The sequence below is a fragment of the Anser brachyrhynchus genome (genome assembly GCF_964034855.1).
Source record: "Anser brachyrhynchus genome assembly, chromosome: 5".
Taxonomy (NCBI): domain Eukaryota; kingdom Metazoa; phylum Chordata; class Aves; order Anseriformes; family Anatidae; genus Anser; species Anser brachyrhynchus.
Window position 1 is genome coordinate 56,807,568 of NC_137699.1, and position 22,815 is coordinate 56,830,382.

Sequence of the window (22,815 nt, forward strand, 5' to 3'; positions counted from 1 at the left end):
TGTGAGGGAGATAGAGCATCAAATCTGTTATCCTCATTCAAACAAAAGTTCAAAGCCATTTCTATGAATCCAGGGAAGACTCCCCAGTGAAAATGAGAAGAAATCTGACTAATATTTATAAATTTTGCATTTGTTTTTGAGGATGTGCGCACCACATATTTCTTTTTTTTCTAAGCCTGGTTTGCAATTATAGTAAAAACCCTTGAGATGCACTGTGATAGGTAAATATCCTTTAATGGCTCTCTAGAACTGAAAATGTTCTCAAAGAACTTTCACATCTTACTAGCATCAGAAAAAATTTAAACTCTGAACATGTGACTTCTGACTCTGAGAAATTAGATTAGAGAAAACAATACCTGAAGAACCATGAACACCTTGAGAAGACAAACCCATACATATATATTTTTCAAAATCAAAGCTATTAAAATTGTTTTCTATATGCATGAATATGTTGTTGTAAGAAAATAATATTTTTGAATAACTGGTTTCATTAACTTGGTGAAACAGGCCACCAATGTTACTGTCATAATTATGTCAATCACCAGGGCAAGTGAGCCTGACTGAGTCCATTTCATGTTACAAGTAGCTTCTGCATTTCATATTGGGTTAGATCTTCTGTTAATAACAAGGACGACAAAGTATAAAACCAAAATGGTAATTTTGTTTGAGTAAAAATATAACCATAGGATGAACCTAAGTAGGAACTGTTAGGTTCTTAAACTTTAATACACTCATACTCTTCCATTCAAAATGCTGCCAAAGAGGGAGGAAAGACTGCTAAATCTCACAGTACTGTTTTGTTCTTTCCAACCGACCTTTGTGCTATCTTGTATTAGAATTCCAGAGGACTCAATTACAATAGCTCTATGAACAATTTCTCCCCAAGAAGATATCTAAGATGAGATGGAGGTAGGATCAGAGCAGAAACTCTAATAAGAAAGGAGTTAATCATGTCACCTTAATTGAAAAGTAGTAATAAAAATAATTGAGTTTAATACATAATTTAGATCATTGTGTGTTAAGTTAATGCATTCTGCTTAGGCTTTGAAAAAATTATTTATTTCATGTAGAGTTAAGATTTCATTTGTTTTTATAATGGAATGCTCTCCAATTGACTTTAATAACAGCAGTTTGTTAAATCAGATTTTGAATTGGTGCATAGATTTGAAGTTCATATGCTAATTTTTGACACGATATACTTAGCATTTATAGCCAGCTCATAAGGTGGTTGAATTTATTTTCATGAGATTTAATAATAATTGTTGTCTTATATTACAGAAATTAAATTAGTTTTCTCTGCTGTCCTGATGAGAGGCAATTTGCCTTATGACTATTTTATTTTATTTTACTTTTAAAACACGGTATGACTTCTTGCTTTTTTGAGAGGATTTATTCTTCAGCTATTGGTCACACTTCTATCACAAAATCTATCTTTATATTTAAGGTTCTTTCCAGGAAAGAAAACTGTTGTTTAGTTACATTTTCTCTTTGTGCCATTTCTGACGCCCTGTTCTTGCAGTGAATGAACTGATTCTGGGCAGTGGCAAAGGGTTCAGATGAATTTTCAGCAAAACCAAATGGTCAGATTGCTATCACTGTTTACTTTCGAAACCCAGTCAGATCCCAGGTCACTCATTTAGTTATGAGGGAGTCCACTTCAAATGATTTTATTTTACTTTAAATTATTGAAAAAAAAATAAATTTAAAAAAAACTATTATATATAAAATTATTGAGCTGCCTTGGTGGAATATCTTATGCCATTTTGTAATTAGACACTCCATTCTAGAAACCCACTAGAGTACCTGCTTAACTGTAAGCAAGTGGTTATGTACTACTGGTGAAGTAGTTGAAGCGCATGCATCAGAATAGAGGTTGTTCATAAATGGGGACGTATAACCAGATCTGGGCTTTGAGCAACAGCCTGGGAGTTCAGAAGCAGCATTTGTGATTTAAGATTTGATGCTGGTGCTCTGCATGGCCTCACTCAAACAATACAGCCCGGTGTGCCTTGGGCATTCCCAGCACCTGTAAAAGGAGAGACTCCTCTATTGCACCAAAGTGCTGTGGAGCTTAGCCAACAAATGCTTCAAAATATGTTTGAAACCCTTGATGGGAAATTAAGATATGGAGGAAAAATGGACATTATCATTATTACCACGGACACATGCATCTTCCTGTAATGTTTCAAAGGAAACTTAGAAAACTGCTCTCATTCTTGCAGCAGAGTTCCATCCTTTCACTTCCAGGATATGTTTTCAAGCCTTTCCCTACACCGATCCAATTTTCCAGATGCCTTTTCCCCCTTCTCTTTTCAAGCTGTTTTTTTCATGCAACTGAATTCCTCAGCAGCACCAGTTACTTCTGCATTTCACCTACTCCAGCCAGGAGCTGGGAGATGTGGAGCACATGGCTCCTGGTAAGGTGCAAGCAGCACTTTCTACCTTGCCTGTTGCAGGACAGAGGTAGTTCAGATTTCCTTCCCATTGAAGGGAATGGACCAATCTCAGTGAAAACTCTGAGCATATTCTGCAAGAAGCAGTCACGTTACAGATTACTAGGACTGAGTTGCCTTATGATATAAATACAGAGTGATTGAAAGCAGTCCCCAAAGACACCTTGCAAAGGCACACATGCCTTTATGTAGGTCTGGTAGTGCCTGCCCAAGGGTGTTAGCTGCCCTTGGCAAGCCCCTTCACCCAACCCACTATCATTCCTTGTGCAATTTAGTTATTCTCTGCATCTCCCTCCCCTGTGTGCTAGCAGCCATCTTTGGTCCTTTTGATCTGTTTGGACATGCCTTTGTGCTTCTTTCTGCAGCTGTAGCACTGTCACTTGTCTGTAAACAGACGCTGTCCTCCACTGCTGTTGTCTTTTGTTTTACTGTCATTAATGCTGTAGATTCCCAGGAAAGGGGGAGAGGGAAATGAGCCTCCAGGTCAGTAATTCCATCCCTGAATATCACAGTAATGTGCCTTAAAACACACGTTTCTGTAGTTCGTCCCAAGTCATTCACTAGGACTCAAGTGATGGGGCTCCTGCAACTTCCCTTGGGAGATGATGCCACAGGAAAACAGAAAGGCTTTTATTGATATTCAACAGACCTTTTCATTTTGTTAACTTAATACCATTACTCCATGTTCCACCATAATCATTTTCTCCCCCTCCATGGTCCTTCTTTCTTCAAAACACTTCCCCTTATGTTCCCTTTTAATCAACTCTTAGTAAAGATTTTGCTTGTTTTTAGGGCTCTTCCCCACTTGCATTCTGTCTGAATCCAGCCCCTCAGGGTCATACTCATCTTTTCATCCATAATTGAAAAGACAACCACTCCATACAGTAATGGGAGATTTTTTTTTTCTCTGTTCCTCCTCAGCTCACACAAGCTATATAGATCCTCACTCATCTCTTCAGGCTCTGAGACATATTGTACCACTGAATTTTAAGCAAAACTACCAGGCAAGATCAATGAGCTATTCTGTTTTAAAATCTAGGGCATAAATTGGCCATTTCTTTGTACGTATTTTTACCTTTCCAACTCTTCAGCAAAATACAGAACTACCCAACATCAAAAAGTAAAAATGAGCAGATGATAGATTCTTCTTTTATTTATAGCAGGGCTTCCCCCACTAAAACAAAGGATGCCATTTGCACAGCAGCATCTCAGAGCAGCATTTTAGCCCAGTGACTTTTACAACAGCGCCTTTTTCTGTTTTCACAAAAGGCAGCCCTTATTCCAAGTTGGAGAACCAGCAAGAGGCATATGCACCACTTATTCTTCATTTTTACCCTTAAATGACATACTAAGGAGCATAGCATTGGAGAAGGACTCTGTGATACACAGGAAATCTTACCTACATGGCACTGTCCTGCCGATAACGGCCTCAAGGGATGGGTTCTGTGTGGATTTCACTGGTTGAGCATTTGCATCCTTCACTAGTGATGTGACGTTAGCGAGGTTCATGGTGGCTGTCTGCAAACTTAGGTGTGCGCACACTCCTAGATAGCATTCGCACCAGTGGTATGGACAACTTCTTTCACTGGGAGTCAAACTGGGTTGGGTATTTCATGTCTGCTTTGGGCTAAGAACACGTGCATAGGTGCCATGGGTCCACTGTAGATGGTAACTGCAAGCACAACACCTACTTGTTTGTCGTGCTCTGCCCTCTGTCTTAGAAGCACTCAGATTTTGAGAATATCTTTGGTACCACGAATAGTTGGGTACAACACACATTACACTTATTTGTGTGGGCACACTTTTAAATAAGCATATGAAGGATAACAGAAAATTGGTTATTTGCAAGTATGCACATTAAATATCTAACTCCAATATTGAAAATCTATATTAGACAAGTTAAAATATATATATATTCCTTCTCCAACACTTCTTTTTCTTGCACTCATTAAGATTATTCTCCATCAAAACTCCATAAACATACAGTCATCCTTTTGAGAAGTACTTCACATTAAGAAAAAGAATGAGTACCTAATCATCTGATTACAGAACACCCACAGGTTTTAGGAAAAGGAAAAAGGAAAAAAGGAAAAGGAAAAAGGAAAAGGGAAAGGGAAAAAGGGAAAAAGGAAAAGGGAAAAAAGGAAAAGGGAAAGGGAAAAAGGGAAAGGGAGAAAAGGAAAAGGAAAAGGAAAAGGAAAAGGAAAAGGAAAAGGAAAAGGAAAAGGAAAAGGAAAAGGAAAAGGAAAAGGAAAAGGAAAAAGGAAAAAGGAAAAAGGAAAAAGGAAAAGGGGAATGGAAGGAAAGAAGGAAGAAAGGAAGGAAAGAAAGATATATAGTAAATATATTTATTTATATATTTATTTATATATTTATTATTTGTTAATATATTTATTTATATATTTATAGTAATAATATATAGGAAGTAAATATATTCAGTTTCCCAGCACATATAAGTTTGTGGTGGGAGCCACATCCTGTGCTGCACTGTCTCCAGCGTGATGCAAAGTGGCAAACAAAGCTAGCAATGAAGCATCACGTGTGTGTTAGCTTGGTGCTGTGGCGGGTGCTGGTGTTTTCCTGAGCATGTTTCAGCCCAGCTGCTGGCTACCTATTATGTAGGGAAAGAAAAACTATTCGTGTCTACAGGCAGAAAGAAGGAACTCATTAGAATGTGACAAGTTTCTGGGCTGAGTGATACAGCACATGTAATCTCATTATCTGTGCTGGGGAATGGCAGGAGTATGCATGTAAAACAAGATTTTATGTGTGCAGTTCAGTCAGTGAAGACTAATGGATTGATAATGGGCTGTTTGTTGCTGTTCAGATTTTGGCTCACATCCACAGTGGGGGTACATCAGAGCAGATCCACTGAAGCACACTGATTGATACTTGTGCTGGATACAGGCTTGTGAGTGTTTAGACTTATTTTCCATTCAGTGGGTAACTTATTACACTGTTTTCTCTAAGTTTATCCATGCACTTATTACAAATATAGCCAGATGTCCTCATGATTGTTTGCATTTCTCTGAAAAATGAATGGAAAGGCTCAGAGATTCAGAGAGGATAAAAGGTGTTTGTTTCTTTTTCTGGGGGGGGGAGGAGGGGGACAAGGGACAGCTAAGGAAAAAGGAAACTAGCTGTATGTGAGAGAGAAGGAAAGGCTTGAGGAGAAGCCAAGAATTCCTGCAGGGCATCTAGGACTTGGAAAGCACTGATTTAAGGACAATGAAGATTTAAGAGCACAACAACGAAAAGGCGGCAGTAATAGGAAGTATATTGTCTTTTACCTAAGTCACTGTATTTCTTACCATGCCAAAATAGTGATTTGCTTCTGTAATTATGTGTCCCTGCAAGGACTCCATAAACACAAAATATCCACTATGCGGGAAGTCTGAAGAAAAGATGGAATAAACCATTGGGTCCTCCTGGGATCAGTCAATCCTGAACCTGACTGCTTTTCCAGCTTGGTAATAGACTAAGTCCCTTTGCCCAGGATATGATGCTGAGCATCTACACAGAAAGACAGTGCTACGGGCTGCTAAGACCACAGAGAGTTCTAGAGTACACACATCCATAGCTGAGGAACTTGTTCACTAGAGGCAAGTAAGCATCCAGCTGGGTGGGAAGCCTTCCCGCTTGGTAACTGCTGCAGGCGGAAAAGCACCACAGGAGCCATTGATTCTCTGCTGTGTCTGAAGGAAGACGAGATAGATCTCTGGCACAAAGCTACTACTTTGAGTAGTAATAGGTACTTGGGAATCAGAGCTGTTGAGCACCGAAGATTTTTCTGCTAAATTTGACATGAGCAGCCACAGTTGTGCCTGTTGGTGAAAGAAAACCAAAACTGTGAGAGGTTGTCTCATGACTGGGAGGGAACAACCAGTGCAGAACAGGGGTGAAGAAACTTTTATTTATCTCTGTCTCAGTGCAAAGCACACTGAAGTCTGATTGGAGAAGCATCGCCCTCCCTTGAGAGATGTGCCAGCCAGCAGACAGATCAGGAGCTCAGCCTCCAAGTGCCCATTCCTGCTCAAAGACATACCTTTTCCTGCTTTGTGGGTGCCTTATATGCCTCATGGGTATGTGAGGTCTTTCCAGAATTCATGGGGCTCATGGGCCCATGGGCCCTCTCATGTCTACCCATGGGAGGAGATTTCCCCTTCAGACACAGAGGTACAGCGAAGAGAGATGGGTAGAGAAGGAGGCTCACAGAATCCACTTAGCACCACATAGCTCATCAACCTGTGTGTAGTAGCTTAAGCTGGGTAAGGGTACAGGAGGACAGTGAAACCCCTCCTCCAGATTCTTCCTTGAACACCCCTGGGAGCTCCAGGTACGCTTATTGCTTACTTAAGATGTTGCAAATAGTGATATCAGCCAGGCTGACAGAGAAGTGTTAGTCATCGCAGGCAATCTCATCAAGGCAAGGCAGAGAGGAGCTGAATCATTTCCAGACTGACACCCATAGATATGTCACGGTTTTTGTCCGTCTTCCAGATAGCCCCATTATAGTCTGGAAAACCTGCAGCACTAATGCTGCTGTCATTCTGTTCTGCTGCTCTCCCTCCTGTACCTTTTATTTTGCTTTATAGCATTACATGACATAGCATAATGCATTCACATTTTTTACAACAACAACAACAGAAATCTTCCTCTGGATCAATAGCAAGTGTAGTATCCAATTGATATTCTTGGCAGCAGAGCAATAAGCAAGTGCCTGCAGTCAAAATGTGTCGGCTGCCTTGGCAGTGGTGCAGCTCCTCCCACAGCTCCTTTACCTGCTCCTTACAAAATGCATGGGCATGAATTTTACAAACATTCCCCAAAAGCTGAGACACAGTCAAAAATGAGGATGTGCTGGGGAGGCAGGGAGGTAATGGTTATGTTTCTCTGTCACCTCTTGACCTCCCCATCAAGTCTCCTGCCTACCTGAGTCTCTCATGGTGGAGCAGAGCTCTGGACCTTGTCCCACCTCCCATGGTGTCCTACACACACCTCACAGCTGGTTGGGTGTTGTCTTGCAGTACCTGTCATTGCATTACAATGCAATACAAGAGGGAGAAGCTGAAGGAACAGCACCCAAAATCTCCACTCACCTCACTCTGACCCATTTGTCCCCACTGTCAGCCCCACTGTCACCCTTCCCTGACCCACAGCCTCATGCTTATGTTGTACTGAGACATAAAGATGCCATTTCTCCATAAACTACCTATTTTCTCACCCAGTGTGTTGCCTGGTGTTTGAAATATCCCCTGACAACCCAAATTATATCAAGCCACTGTGTAAAAATAGTGGGATGAATCACATAAAAGCTTTAAAAAATCTAATTTCAAAGCAAGACTGTGGATAAGTATTAAAGATAAGCCAACTTACAGTCTTATTTTTATCTATTTTCCATCCAGTCTTTTCCTCCGTTTTGATTCTTCTTATCCCCCATGCTTCCTCCACAGTTGGCCCTTGACTGTGCTGGTGAAGGTGAGGAAACATTAGCTTTTGCTGTTAACAAGCCCCATGGTGTGCAACCCCATAACTGTCTGCTGAAGTGTGGTGATTTTATCATGGTGTATGTATCGTGCTACCTGACCCAGCTGACTGGGAAAAAGGAAAAAAAAAAAAAAAAAAAAGAAGAAAAAAATAAAGACTGCTGAGGGCTGCTGAGCAGAGAATTTGGAGGTGTTCAGGAGCAAAGTCAGAAGATGTGGAGCAGTTAGCCAGGCATCTCCTGTGTCTGTGTGCCAATGAGTAACAGGGGCAGACAGGAGGACAGCTGGGAGAAGGTGAGCTCTGTGCCCACAGGGGGACAATTTTCCCCGAGCAATGACAGGTCACATACAGGGAGATAAACAAGTAGTGCTGTGCTGAGGGAGCCAGGAGAGATGGGTGAAGGTAACACTGCGAGGTTCTTCCAAAGTCAGTGGTGACAAGGTGAAGATGGAAAGCTTTGTATGACAGGCCTGAAGAAGCAAAAATAATCCTAGAGGCTCTTAAACACTGACTGAAACATTGTGGGAATGGTGGCAATTATACAGTTTGGCCTATAAAATGTTGAAGTTTCGAAGTGATGCTATCTTGGCTTATGATGTGAACTCAAAGCTTACTTGCCTTGGTGATTTCAGGGGTGTTTCCAAGGAAAAAGTGTTCTGCTACTGGCTGTTGAATACAGTAAATGACAGATTTGTATTTTAGCAGTTAAAAGTCACTCTGAATTACAAAATGAGTAAACAGTTCAGAGATGTTTGTTTTCCAATTAAACTTATAATGATTAAAAATTATTTTTATGTCACTGATGTGAAATTACAATTCATTATTAATCCATTAAAACAGACTGCACAGCTCAAAACACTTTACTTTCATTGTGTAACAGAGCACATGAACACCTTCTGCACTGTTCCCACCTTTTTATCCACCAAGATCTCTTTGGCTTTATGTCACTGATTATCAGAAACAAAAACTAGGTGCGCCAGGACCACTTAAAGTATGAAGCAAGTACTCAGAAAACATCTCAGATAATTCTGTCTCCTTAGCATTAGTTTGGCCTCCTTTGGCCCCTGTGTTGTGATAATCTGTGGGCAGAACAAGTCCCACGCAGCATTCAGTAAGAAAGGCTGGGCCAAACCCTGGACAGTGATAAGGGAAATGAAAGAATTAATTTATTTTCTTTCCGTGACCATGTCCTCTCTTGTGTACAGAGTGATGCAAGGAAAAAATAATATGAGGTCTTTCAATAGAGGACCTCATCATAGTAGGAACAAATTAATATTTTGTAAGCAATGTTGCTTGAAAACAGACAAAGGAAGACTTGAAACAAGAGTGCCACATACTGAGCAAGAGCTTCCAAGCATGCTTCTGAGGAAGGGGAGGAAAATGTAGAAGCTATATCTGTGTGTTTCTATAGCATGAAGTGTGCTTCTAGTGTCTGTTATATTTGGTGTCTCAAGCAAATTCAGTGGGAAAAAAATCTTTGTAGAATCACAATATTTGGAAACATGACAGAATCTGGGCATGAACCATGTGTCGAACTACCCATCAATATCAGGACTTGCACAGCTGCACATATACACAGCCAAAATAAAAAATGCAAAAAACCCTGGAGGCATCTTGAAGCCTTTATATCTCCCTGCAAATACAGACATAACTTTGAGAACTGGAAGATTATTTTTATGTTTATTTCAGCTGACTATCCTCAAACTACAGTATATTATCAATAAGCTAACTTGGACAGCTTTCTCTTTTAGGCTTTCTTTTTCTTTTCTATCCCTGTAATGTAGATGTCTGCAGAACTTTTTTGTGGAGAGACAAACAACAGCAGATTGTTCTCATGACTCCTGCAAAACTGTGATATCTTTTTAGGCATAGAGTTTGGATGAAATTGTTCATGGACTCAAAGTAAATTACATGAGATGCAAACTGCTTGGCAGACACAAAACACCTGTACAATACCTGTTTTCTTAAATCACCAGGTTCAATGAGTATGATGAAAGGATGGATAAAACATGGAAAAAGAAGAGAAGGGAATAGGAATTGGACAAGATACTAATACCTAATTAGGATGAGGAAGAAGATACTCATCTGAAAGAAAGTCTCTTGCAAACTTCATATTTCATGAATTTAGGTACATAATAAATTCAATTCTCTCCAACTCATTATGCTTGGTTCCTCAGAAACATCTTCATGACCTAGACCTCTGTCATTCTTAATAAGGAAGGCTTAACACTCTCAAGAGGGGGAAGAACAGGGAAACCTTTCTCTGCCTCATTACCTTCCTATATATAAACCTGTCATCCCAGGGAGCAAAGAACTGAGACTGTGATTCAAACCCAGACCCCACACTGTGAGAACATAACATTTATCATGTAAGTGAAACTGAGATTTTTATTGAACTAAAAAGCATACCAATGAAAAACAATTAACAGAAAAGAACAATATTGTATGAATATGATGGTCTTGCTTAAAACGGATTGAACTTGGTATGGGTAACTGTTAACTACTGTTCATTTAACTAGTTGCAAGAAATATTGGACTTTACCGGCCATCATGGGCTTGTAATTTTTAGTCTGTAAAAGCAAGTCTAAAAAAACAGTTGAAAATATTTTTGTAAAACTTTTCATACTAATTCTTGTATCGATTAAATTATATGTTTCACCTTCCATCCTTACTTTTTAAACTTTCTCCTTTGCTACCCACAAGACAGCTGCAAAAGCAGTAAAAAAGAGAATGCTTTGATGTCTCCTTAAGCAACTTCTTAAAGATGCAGGAGGAGATATTCTTTGGTCCTGCTTCCTGCAAATCAAAACATTGAACTCCAAGGAATTAGCTCAGCTCTTTAAAAAAGTATTTATGTTGATGGCGAACCTGCCATGAACCATGAACTAACCATGTTCATGGAGGAGAGAGAGCTGTGGAATTAAAAAGCAGAGTGATGACTCTGGGCCCAAAAGTTCCCAGGGCACCATTACATCTTAGGTGGACAATGAAACTCTTGCCACTGCTGGACCTGTGCAAGTAAATATCGATGCACATGCAGTGCAGTGTTTAGCATTTTTTATGGTCAATTTGGTCGAATGTTATTCTTATCGTATGCAACAGTGGTAAAGTATGTGATAAACTTTTGGTTTTGTATAAGCTTCTGCTGGTGGCACAAAGAGTGCCAGCAGAGCAGTAGTTGGGCTAAGAGATGAGTAGGATAAAAGCTGTGAAGGGAGATGCAAGTGAGCATTATGACTCATGCCAAAAGCTACACTATGGAAAAGCTGGACATGAATGTATGGTGGTAATAGCTGTTCTATTTTCTCATATTTCAAGATGTCTCGACTCTCTGCTCTCCTCCTCCAGTCCCTTTTTCTGATCCCCCAGTTTCTGATTGCCTCAGTCTTTACAAATTTTGAATCAGCTATCGAGGTACCCATGTTGTGAAGAACAGAACCCCTGGTAGGACTTTGGGAACAATAATCTTTATGTGATTTTAGCTGCACTGACAAGGCAGAATCAACAGCTCTGTGCTGGACATGAAAGAGAAGAGCACTCACCCAGTGTAGCAGACTGATTTCAATCCTGATTTCAATCCACTTACACTCCTTGGTAAATGTCCAAGGTAGAATAACAGAGATGCTACTCAGCCTTCACTCCTCTCATTCTCCCTCACAGTTCCCACCGTAACCCTTCAGGAGAACAAGACTGCATGTGATGTTTGGTTCCAGCTGCCCACTTTCAGCACGTTCAGCACCAGCAGCCTAGAAAGTAACCCGTAAAGATAAACGTTAACAGCCAAAGGAGGTGAAGAGATTATAACAGCCTGTCTTCAAGCACCCTAAAGTTACAAGCCTGTCAATAAATTTCTGTGATAGATAGCTTAAAAGGGCCATGTAACCATATGGGAGCTTAAATCTTTGGGTACGATGCTGCTGTGACCAAGTAGGCCTATATTTTTCCAGCAATCTAGTAAGCTTAGGCTATTTCGTGTAGAGATTATATCGAGGAATAGTTGCAGTAGTTTCTGTTCCCAGCTGCCCATCCTGTATGGCTCCATCCTTTGCCTGGAATAACCTGCCTAACTCTGCAGGGATTGATGAGGGGCTCATGTAGCAGCTGATGACCAGTCACAGTTAATAGCCTGCAGCGTGCTTACTAAATAATTTAAGGTTGGTGACAGTTTTCTCTCCTAGGCTGGGCTGAAAACTGCAGTGGGTCAGGACTGCTGTGTCTGAAGGGTTCCCACAACTGGGGACGGGCTCTGAAAATGCTGCTGTGGGACTCTTTCAGTCATTCTATCCAAAGCTGTTCCTTAATGAAGCCCTCAGTCTTTGGTTACCACACAATGGTTTTCAGCAGACAGCTGTTGGTGCCTCGAAAAAACAACAACACACATTTATGAACTAGATTTCCCCAGATTCCCCAGAATGAAAAATGGCAAACTCAGTAAGCCCCTTAGGAAATGTTGGCTCAAGCAGCTAAATGTACAAAACAGTTCTGACTATCATTAAACTGTAGATGTTATTGCTGAGCATATGAGTCAAGTATGCTCAGTTTGTCAAGAGTGAGCTAGAAAAGTGCTGTAGTTGTTGTTTATGCCAAAGGCTCCTTCAGCTGACAGCTTTAGATATCTTAAAGGCTTAAACATTTTAGCAGACAACAAGTTGCATTTCTGAAACTAACAGCTTTTTGAAATTATGGAAAAGAAACCCATAAAATGCTTATGTATAATTCCCCCCCCCTCCCCCCCCCAACCCCCCCGCTTACTTTAGAGCACTTTAGCAAAGTAACTCTCCCCCATTGTGGTAATAAGAAAAGAACTTGTTTACAAATTGAACATTGAAATTTAAGTTACTGGGAGTAGCAACAGGTTTGTAGTGACAGGTCACTTTAGATTGGAGTTTAATTTATGAAGATTGCTTTACCTGAGGCTATGGTAATCTATGCCTTTGGAGTAATTCACCCTCTGCCTCATTTCGAATGCAGTCAAAGACTGTCGTATTTCACTATGACAATGTAATCACAGATCCACATTAAAAAGTCATTATTGTTTAGAATCCAGCTTGGTTTGAAAAACACTTACTATAAAATTCAACAGCCTTTGTAAATTACCCAAAGGTTTACTCAAGAATACAAGGTGCAGTGATTTAAATCTGGAACTTACTACTTTATTGATTATATGGGATTTTTAGGTCACTGCATTTATGGGAAATGATTAGTGAGTAATCAAAGTAATAAACTCCTTGATGTTGGTTCATAAATAATTATGAATTGAATTTTCTTTATCAGGTATTAAATAAAAACTGAGGTAGCCATAAGATATCTCTTCTTTAACTTCTTTTTTTCCTACAATATTCTAAAAATCAGTAGTGACAAAGCTAACCTTAAGCATAATTTTCTAATTTCTCTCTTGTTTTTTTAAATCAGAACTAATGTACTCTTTCAGATGCATCTACCGCATTCTTCAGCTTAATGTTTTGGACTGAACCTAAAACTTGGCTCAACTTTCTAATTTTACACTGACTTTTCTGGCTCTGCTAAAGCATGTCACAGATAGATAGATTCAATCTACACAGTGATGTATTAAAACCCAGATTTATATTGTAACTAGCATTCAGCCCTTCACTGTATACATGGTGATAATTGAACTCCTACTTATCTTTATATTGTTTGAGACCTTTATTCTTCATAAGTTATTTTGTTTGTTTTGTTTTCCCTGTATACTGAGAGAGTTTTAGCTCTGACTATTAAGCAAGAGTTTAAAACCATAATAAAAACAAATGATGCAATGAACCAATTAAAATTGTTGTATATATATTTCTTTAATTAGACATTTATGAGCTGTGAATTGGATCAGATATTCCCAATGCACATGACATGCTGACATATAATAACTGCTTTTGGGATGTCAGGTTAGCTTTTTATGAATGCAAATAGAGGTAGGTTTTCTTTTTTAATTAACTTTAGGAATATTTTTTTCTCCCCGTTTACAATACAGGTATAAACTTCAGTGTTGCTTACTCAGAAGGTCTGACAGCATTAAACTTCGCAGCAGTTGTGTTTAGATTTCAATAGATGTATGTTTCTTAAAAAGAGTTCCATAAATATTTTGGACTCTAGGCAGAAGGGAATACTGAATAGCATGTTTACAGACAGGCAGGTTTGTTACCATGCTAGTATCTGAAAGCAACAAGAACAAATTCTGAGAGAATATGTGGCAATTGAGATCGTGTGGACAGTGTTGTGCCTCCTGCCTGAAGCAAACACTTTTGTGTTGAGAAACCCTTTCCTACTCCCTGCTTTTTTAATTCTGTGACTAAACTGAGCTTGGAACATTTTTTCTCTTGCAGATCTTGTTCTCAGCATTGCTCTACGCCCCAACAAACTAAGTGTTTCTTCACTTCACTTCTGCACTACGAGTTGGCACGTTCAGTGCCTTCCAGTTGTGTGGGCCTAACACGAACAAGTGAGCTCCAGTGCTTCAGGCAGTGATATTAGACATATCACTGGAGAGGTTATCAGGGGTATGGTCTTCTGAAGGGTCAGTTCCTATGCACCATGTTCATGGCATGTGGTACAAACGCTGTGCTCATATCTTACGGACCATACTGCCTTAGATGGCACTGAGGACATCATGTGTACTGGTGGACATGATGGTAGGCCTGGTTCTGCTTGTACCTTGCCTAGGTGCTTTGGATAATCCACTTTCTTTGTCTGTGTTGCCTATTTGGAATAAAGCCCAAATTGTTTAAAGTCTTATATACCTCACAGCTTGTTAAATAATTTGGAAGTTAGCATCTAAATAGGGATTAAACTGCCAATATTAATGGCGATCTGTGGCCATGTCCTTGAATGAAGTGATAGTCCCTTTCTAAATGCTTTAGTCAAAATATATCTGTAATAGCAGTAATAACCATTTGTGAGTTGGAAAAAATAAAATGCTTGTATGTTCTTAAAAGCTATCAGAGTTTATAGACCCTTAAACTAAAAATTCCAGTAAAACTCCTGTGAAGCCAGAGAATGAGCAGTGGTGCATGTTAACGATACTTAAATAATGAATTTCAATGTGCAATTATGAAGAGTTAATTAAAGAGGAATAGCTACTTTAATCAGCACCCACAAGCTATTATTGTGTCCAACAACACAACAACAATAATAATAAACAACTGTCACAACTTTCTAATGTGGACCCAGAGCAAACAAACTTAACACTCCCATGTTGAGCTTCAGCACTTGTGAAAATATTCCCTTGGAAACTAAGCAGCTGTGAGGGGCTTCAGAGGAATTGCACTGCTTCCCCCCTCTGGGGCAGGGTTGATGTTACTGTGCCATGCCATGCATGGGTGCTGTGCCTTCCAGAGGCTCTGAGCCTACACCAGGTTTGCAACATTCACCTCTGATCTTTTGCAGGGATATTGCCCCAAAAGACAAGTTCTTGTCTTCTGCAGCCAGACTCTGAAGTAGAAAAGTGCAACCAAAAAACCAAATGAACAAGCATCTGAAATGGTCATTTCTTATTTTAACTTGTAAGTAGTGATTATAATAAGGACAGGCTCAATTATATTTCCTCTTACATATTCAGTGTACCAGCATGCTACTAGAGCAGAAAGCTGCTCTAATCACACTCTGTATCAAATCTCCCTGTATAATTCTAAAAGGGTTAGTAACGAGAAATAGTTACTTAAATCAATTTTAACGTTTATTATTATTATTATTATATTATTTTTATGGAAGCCAACAGGACTATAGATTCAAAACACTTTTTTGAAGAATTTTCTTGTCTCCAACAAGAAACTAAATCCATGACTTACAGCTTTAAATTACTCTCGTAGGAATTGCATGAAAATCATGTCTTTAACATAAAGGCCAGCATTGGTTCTTCCCTCTGAACATCAAATCATTCCTTAGAACAAATGGATTGGAGGCAGTGGAGCTCCCAGTGGCTCTTATAAATCAGTTTCTGAAAAGCAGTTTTCCTTCAATTTTCTTTTAAAACAGTTTCAATTAAATAATCTCCTTAAGGTTGTGATAAACCTAGTCCTGAGTCTGAAACTTCCAAAAGCTAGTAAGATTGGTCTCTGAAAGCATATTTTGTAAGCAGTTAGGTATTGCATTCCCCTGAGAACTGCGGCAAGAAAGTAAATAATCCTCCTCAATATGGTTTGCAATAAAATAAGGTACCACTGAGAGACATGACAAGCCTGCAGTTTGTAGAGGTGTTGGCTAATATCTTATTAGCATAATTAGCCAACAGCTCTTTCTTCATGGATATCAATTTCTAATTGAGGTACAGCTGTTCAACGGAAGTCCTAGCTCAATTAAACATGCCATCTGATTGAGGAGGACTAGGGCTTTTATTCCTACAGTAATGCCATCCTGGGTAAACACCTAATTGGTGGGAGTAATTAACTAGAAGAGGGCAGACTTCTGTGTATATCTAGCCATTTCTGCATTATTACTGTGATAACAGCTTCTCCCCACAACAAACCCAATTATAGAGAGTAGGCAAGAGGACCAGGGAGGAGAAGGTAAATGTAATTTCAGACTAATACAACTGTTAACAATCATACCTGCACAGTGCTGTAAAGAACAAAAACACTAAAAGCACTGGACAAACATTCACTGGCAGCTAACACTGTTCTTGTTCTTGTTTTATTTGACACCAAGCTACTGGGGTGATTACAACCTTCCCTGTTGTCCTCACACGCTCCCACCTGCTGCTACAGGCTATTCACAGGCACTGATATGATTCACAAGCCCTCACTGCCACTTGCTTGGACAAAAAAATTAATCAATTCAAACCAACAATAATCTATTGTGATTTAAGGGCATGGATGTTCAAACTCAATGCTGTTCAGTGAGGGATTACACCTCATGCATTAGGACAGCCTTGCGCACCAAGCCAGGTACAGATTAAAACATGATGAAGGGGAGCTGGGTGAAGGTTATGCTGATTTTATGCTAATGTAACAACCTCCTTGCATGGAAGCAACTGCAGGACTGAGCCCTGAAATTCTCGAGGGGCATGTGTTGGTCTCAAAGGGCCCCAACGGATTCCATGACCAAAGGATCAGGCACATTTGTTTCACATTTGCTGTACAAATGGGTACTCATATTAGAGGGGGACTTAGAGTTCCCAAGGTATAGCAAAGCTTACTATAGCAGGTAATTATGTGCCAATCCTTCCTCTGTCACTGATTATTATTTTATTTTGTGGGTGGTTTTGTTTTGTTTTCAGTATGTGTATTTTGGTTTCCCCAGAGCTTTCTGTTTTTTGAATAATGTAATGTTTACATCAGTTTTAATAAATGTTAAAGACCTGTTGTGTACATAGGATGCAATAGTTTTGCTTGGTTTATGATTGGATTGATTGATATTCATTTCTCTTTTCTCCCTTTAAAAATAATCAGAAAAAATACATTTAAATGTCCTTTGACACATGATGTTGATAACATTTCATGAATGCCTGCCTGGGCATAAGGTTACATGAAATGGGAAGGATTAGTTCCAGCATTCGTTCATCCAAATCTCAGGAATGATAGCTTAAACAGCTAGGTCAACAGTCTGAGTGTGTGCCTTGGCATGAGTTAATGTTCATTTGGGTCTTATCTAAAAGGAGCCAGGTGTTAGTGTAAATTGGCAAAATACTGCTTAATCCTATTGATTTAGATAGCTTCTTTTCCTTCTTTTCCTATAAATGGAAAAGATGAATGAATGCAAACTATGAAGATGATGGACTCCCATTCAGAGGCTTTTGGACAAATTTAGCTAGAACACATCTGTATTCCTCAAGGTACATCTCAGTAAGAGCATGGGCTGGTTTACCCTCTGTGTTTCCTCTGCACTGGACTCATGTCATCTCACACCCATCTATATTTAACATTTATGGGAATGAAATATATATATATATATATATATATATCTCCCAGGATAAATGATTAGAGAAATCTCCCCTTCACACATGGACAACACAGTGGGAATTACATTGACATATGCAAAAGAGAAGAAAAGCCAGTGAGAGCCCTTCTCACAGCACTCTCTTGTGATGGATTGTTTTCTATGAAGCAACCTCATTTTTCTTCCAGTTCAGCACTCAGTGTCTCAAGATTTCCTAAAACAGTTTGATTCAACCACTGACAAATGCCATTGTCCCTGGAAGGGAAAACAGCAACCATTTCTGCACTGTCTGCAACATGTTTAGACAAAAAATACATCTATAGCTAGGAAAGAAAAACACCCAGTGCTATTAAAGTAGCGATGAAATTTAAAATAATCCAAAAAAAATCAGACTGAATAATAATAATAATAATAAAAAGCAAACAAAACCAACACACACAAACCAAAAAGAAAAAAAAAATTGTCAATAGATTGCAGCAGCTGGTCCTCAAGCTCTGCACCTACACAACTTCAGGAGCTTTATTTCAGGTTAGCTTTAAGCTGGTCCTTGGTTCATAAGCCCCCACCAAGCAGATGGCAGGCTGCATCTGAGTGATCACTCAGGGCTGTCCACCTACCTGGAGGGTGCATTTGGTGAGACCCTGGTGCACAGCTTCTGGATTCACCTACTCTGAAAGCAACCTGGTTCCAACACACTGGCACAGCTGGAACCCGAGAGGGTTGGCTTCAAGCAACACCAAAACCCAGAGTGGGCATGTTTTCTGCTGCTTTTGGGGCCAAGTCATCTCCTGATGGCAGCTGTGTCCTACTGACACACTAGCACTTCTGATGTGACCTCTCCAAACTGCAGTCACAACACTTCCACTTAGAAATAATCAGACTAAAAGTCTCCCCCAAGGTCTCTACCCTAGAAATACTTACAGATTTGTTTAATTTCCTAACCCTTGAGACTTCCTTGGGTAGTAAGACTGAACGTGTGCACTAAAAGTGGTAGCAGATTCAGGGGCAAAGTATTGATTAGACCCTTGTGAGAAAAGCAGCTCAGGAATCTACAGCTGGAAAGAGGTGCATCAGAAAGTAAAATACACAGCATTTCTGACTGTCTTCCAGTATCTTTTGATAACAACTCTCTGAAAAATAGAAGGAGAAAGATGACATATTTCCCCATTTGAGTATTTTCAGGCCAAAATTTATCATTTTTATTTAGAGATATAGACATGTAAAAAAGAAAAAAAAAATTAACAGGCAACATGCTTCATTGAAAAATAGCCAGGGAAAGTCCCTGAGAGCTATTAATTAAGTTTCTAAATACGTGAACACCCACACATACCTAAGGGGAGTGGAGAAAGCAGTTTCCTGCCAGCTTTAGCTTTAATTCATTTTCCCATTTTGCACCTACCATTTTGCCAGCATAAATATTTCCTGGGGTCATCCAGTCAGCAAAAAATATAAATGGTAGCAGTTGGTTGTCAGTCATATCACACCCATGTTTTCTTACTTGCCTTCACAAACATTTCTGGCATTTCCAGCAATTCATAGGCAAGTGTTTTGGATTGCTTTTCTTGTTATATGTTGAAAATTTACACAACATCTAGAGACTTCTTCAGTCAAATCTTCAACATGTCTTTTATGTACTTCCTCTTAAAATTGTTAGAAAAAGAATAAAAAACAAGATTGCCCACTGGCTTGAAACAATTGCAGCAGTTCTTATAGTTTTCCTATCATTCCTAATGAGATTAGTGCTGCTAACTCCAATGGCATTTCAGTAATTTACACAGCAATTTACCTGAGAAGGACTGGGATGAAAAGACGAAACTCTGGCTGAATGTTGCTAGTCATGCAGGACCACGTTCAGGACAAAAATGAGTGGTAACACCAAAACCTGTCTAGCGCTCTGTCTGTGCTCGGAAGGGAGAGGTTTGGGAGCACTTCTCAGCTTGAAATCTCTCTTTTCTGGCCTCAGAATTTATTGTTAAGGGGGATAATTGCAGAAGAAGTGATCACAGAAACATGTTCCATGCATGTTAGTCAATAGAGATTGCTGTGACTTTTTGTTAAGGCAAAGCTTTCATATAGGGGCAAACTCACTCTACCTAGTAAAAAAGTTTGAAATTCTTTGAAAATTTCAAAAAATTTCAAAAATTTGAAATTATAGCTCATCCCACTTTTGCATTTCATTTTCATTGTAACTACTGGTTAAGCATTAATGATCTGGGCATGAGCCATTTTCTGAGGACTAGGTTGTTGACTGACAGGCATTTATGGCCAGAAGTGTAGCCAAGGGTGCCATTAGTCCCAGCTGGTCATTAGTCCTTGAAGAAGCCTTGTGCTGAGGTCGCTATTGTTATTATTAGATGGAAAGGAAGCAAACACAAGAGTATGGATATACATAAATTAACGGGTGACGCAGATATGACTGAAATGTGCAAGGTGCTACTAGGAATTCATGAATTACACATCAGGTGGCCTGATTGCCTGAATTATCTGCTAACTGCATGAAGCAAGTTGCTATATTTAAAACATGTTTTAAACTTCTTTTACTTCTTCATTAAAAAAAGTCTGTGACAAACCAACACAGCTCTTCAAAACTGGAATTACCAACTAAACCTGCATGTAACCTGTTCTCTAATTTCACTGGTTAGAAATCACACAGGAAAAAAAATAGTTTCTGGAACTGCATGTGGGAGATGTGAATTTCATTGCAAAACTTGCCACACATGATCAGGGCTACTCTGATGATGGACCGAGCACAAGTTGAAGTTAGACCCTTGGATCAGAGAGTCCAGATGCAAAGGTTTTCTACTCACCTATTTAACTCCCTGTGCAAGGTAGGCAGTCCCAGAGAAATAGGATCCAAAACAAACAGAAGACTGCCTAGGAATCAGTCCAGAGTTAGTCAGCAGGGAACACAATATATGGGGAGCTGCTGCCTCTCTCTGGATGTAGGACACCACACAACAGCCCGTTAAGACACCTGTGGTCATTTGGCACCCTCTGCTTGGAAGGCTCTCCTGGAAACAGCTGTCTACACCCTTTCTTGTAATAGCTGGGTGAGGCTTATTCTCCTAAAACAGAGGTTGTGGTGATGCTGAAACCACATGCTCTTTATTCTGTAAATATGCACCGGTTAAAATACAGAAAAATGATCCTGGGAACTGGGAGAGAAGCCATGGGTAAAACTCCCTTGTTAAATTACACCTGGATAGTAAGAGGATATTTCTTACAATCAGGGTCTAAAGGTCTTGAACAGGAGCAGGGGCAGAGGGGCATAAAGGAGACCTAGTTTTAAGATATATCTTCATGGCCTTTTCAAAGCAAGTACATGGCATCATCATCTGCAAAAATAGAGAACTGTGCTGCAGACCACGGGACCATAGGAAGAGCTGCACTGTTCAGATGAAGGGTTCATTCAGCTACCTGTCCTTTCCCCATTGGGTCCAAAATCTGACCTCTAAGGATGACTAAGAACATGGGCAGCTATCACACTGTTAACTTTCAGCCTCAAGCTATTTTCAGCTCCCAGGCCCTTCCGAGCTTGGTATGCTTTGTTTATTTAGTAACTCTCCATTAAGAGAGTGAACTCTCTTCCAATTACTTTGTTGCATCCACAGCCACTTTAAACAGGGATTCCCATATATCTATCACTGACTTAATGAAGAGCCATGTGCTTTTGTTTGATTCTGGCTCTCACTGGCTTTTTGTGGTGGCCACTGGTCCAGCACTGGAAGGGGCAGTGACCGGTCAGTGTTTATTCATTTTTTCCAATCTACTCAGGGTTAAACAGACCTCTCATATTCTTCAAACTGTCTCCTCCAGGCTGAGAAAGCCTAGACTAACTGAGCATTTCTTGCAAAGATACCCCTGAGTAATCCTGAATGATAAGTTTATCTAACTGCTTTGAAACTCACCCAGGATCAGCCTGTGCAAAGGGAAAAACAAACAAACAAACAAAAACAGTGAGAGAGATTCTGACACTCTTACATCTGAAACTTGAAAGTGAAATCAGAGAAACCGCTGATAAATGAAGAGTGGCAGAAACTTCTGCTTACAAAGCAAGATATGTGTTAGCAATCATTTGTTCTGTTCTGGTAAAGTGAGAAGCACTGCTTCTAAGGTATACCTGAATTTTAATGATTTGGGCCTAATATAAAATCTGCTGTCTTTCACAGACATCCTTCAGGTGCATAGCAACATAGATATTGATATTTTCAATTTTAACCACCAGTTCTACAAAAACTGATCACATAAAATGACATTCCAAGAGAAATTTTGTGACTTTGTTCTGTTATTATATTTATTTTTTAAACAAATAAACAAAAAACATTTTGGTATCTTAATCTTCTGAAATTTGACAGTATTTAAAATGAATTTGTCAGACTTTGAAATCTGAAGTGCCTTTTTTCTATATTATTTCTAACATGATGAAGCAGAGTACAATAGTATTCTAGGTACAAACAAGCTGTGCTTGAAAGATAATTTGCTCTTCTTCCTAGTGCAAATCTTGGTAACGAGTCTGAACCAAAGACTCAGCATGGCTTATTTTGCATAAATATTAGTGCTCTGTAATAACATATCGAGAATCTATCCCCACCCCTTTTTGAATTTATCTTGTCTACAAGCTATTTCACCCTGCAAAAAAAATCTATTTGCATGTGTATAGGACACTTTCGTACAGGAATCTTTTTTCATCCTAATGTATGTTTTATTCTTTGGAGAATAGAGTCCTCAAGAAGCAAATATGGTTTTCCTGATCTCCCACCTGAAAACTTAATAAAGGGAAGATTGTGTCTACTACTTTACACCACAATGCAAAGAATAACAAAGATATGAACAGTGAAGGCTCTTTCATTTGCATGAGGTTTCTGGGTGCCACTGAAAACGCGCTAGGAAATCCCTTTTGTTGGGTTCCCAGTTGCTTTGATTTTTGACATGAAGCACTCTGTGAACAGCACAGGCAGGTTTGCACTAGGAAAGTGAGCACCACTGCTCATTA

The 22,815-nt window shown here is 39.5% G+C and overlaps 1 long non-coding RNA gene across 1 annotated transcript; it reads right to left on the minus strand.

Moving 5' to 3' along the window:
* Positions 1 to 3,775: 3,775 nt before the first annotated feature.
* Positions 3,776 to 20,764, minus strand: LOC308196687. Its single transcript, XR_013952349.1, has 5 exons — positions 20,630 to 20,764; positions 11,483 to 11,686; positions 8,559 to 8,606; positions 7,386 to 7,483; positions 3,776 to 6,277 (listed from the first exon to the last, which is right to left on the minus strand). It is a non-coding gene; the product is annotated as an uncharacterized lncRNA (long non-coding RNA).
* Between the last annotated feature and the right edge of the window lie 2,051 nt (positions 20,765 to 22,815).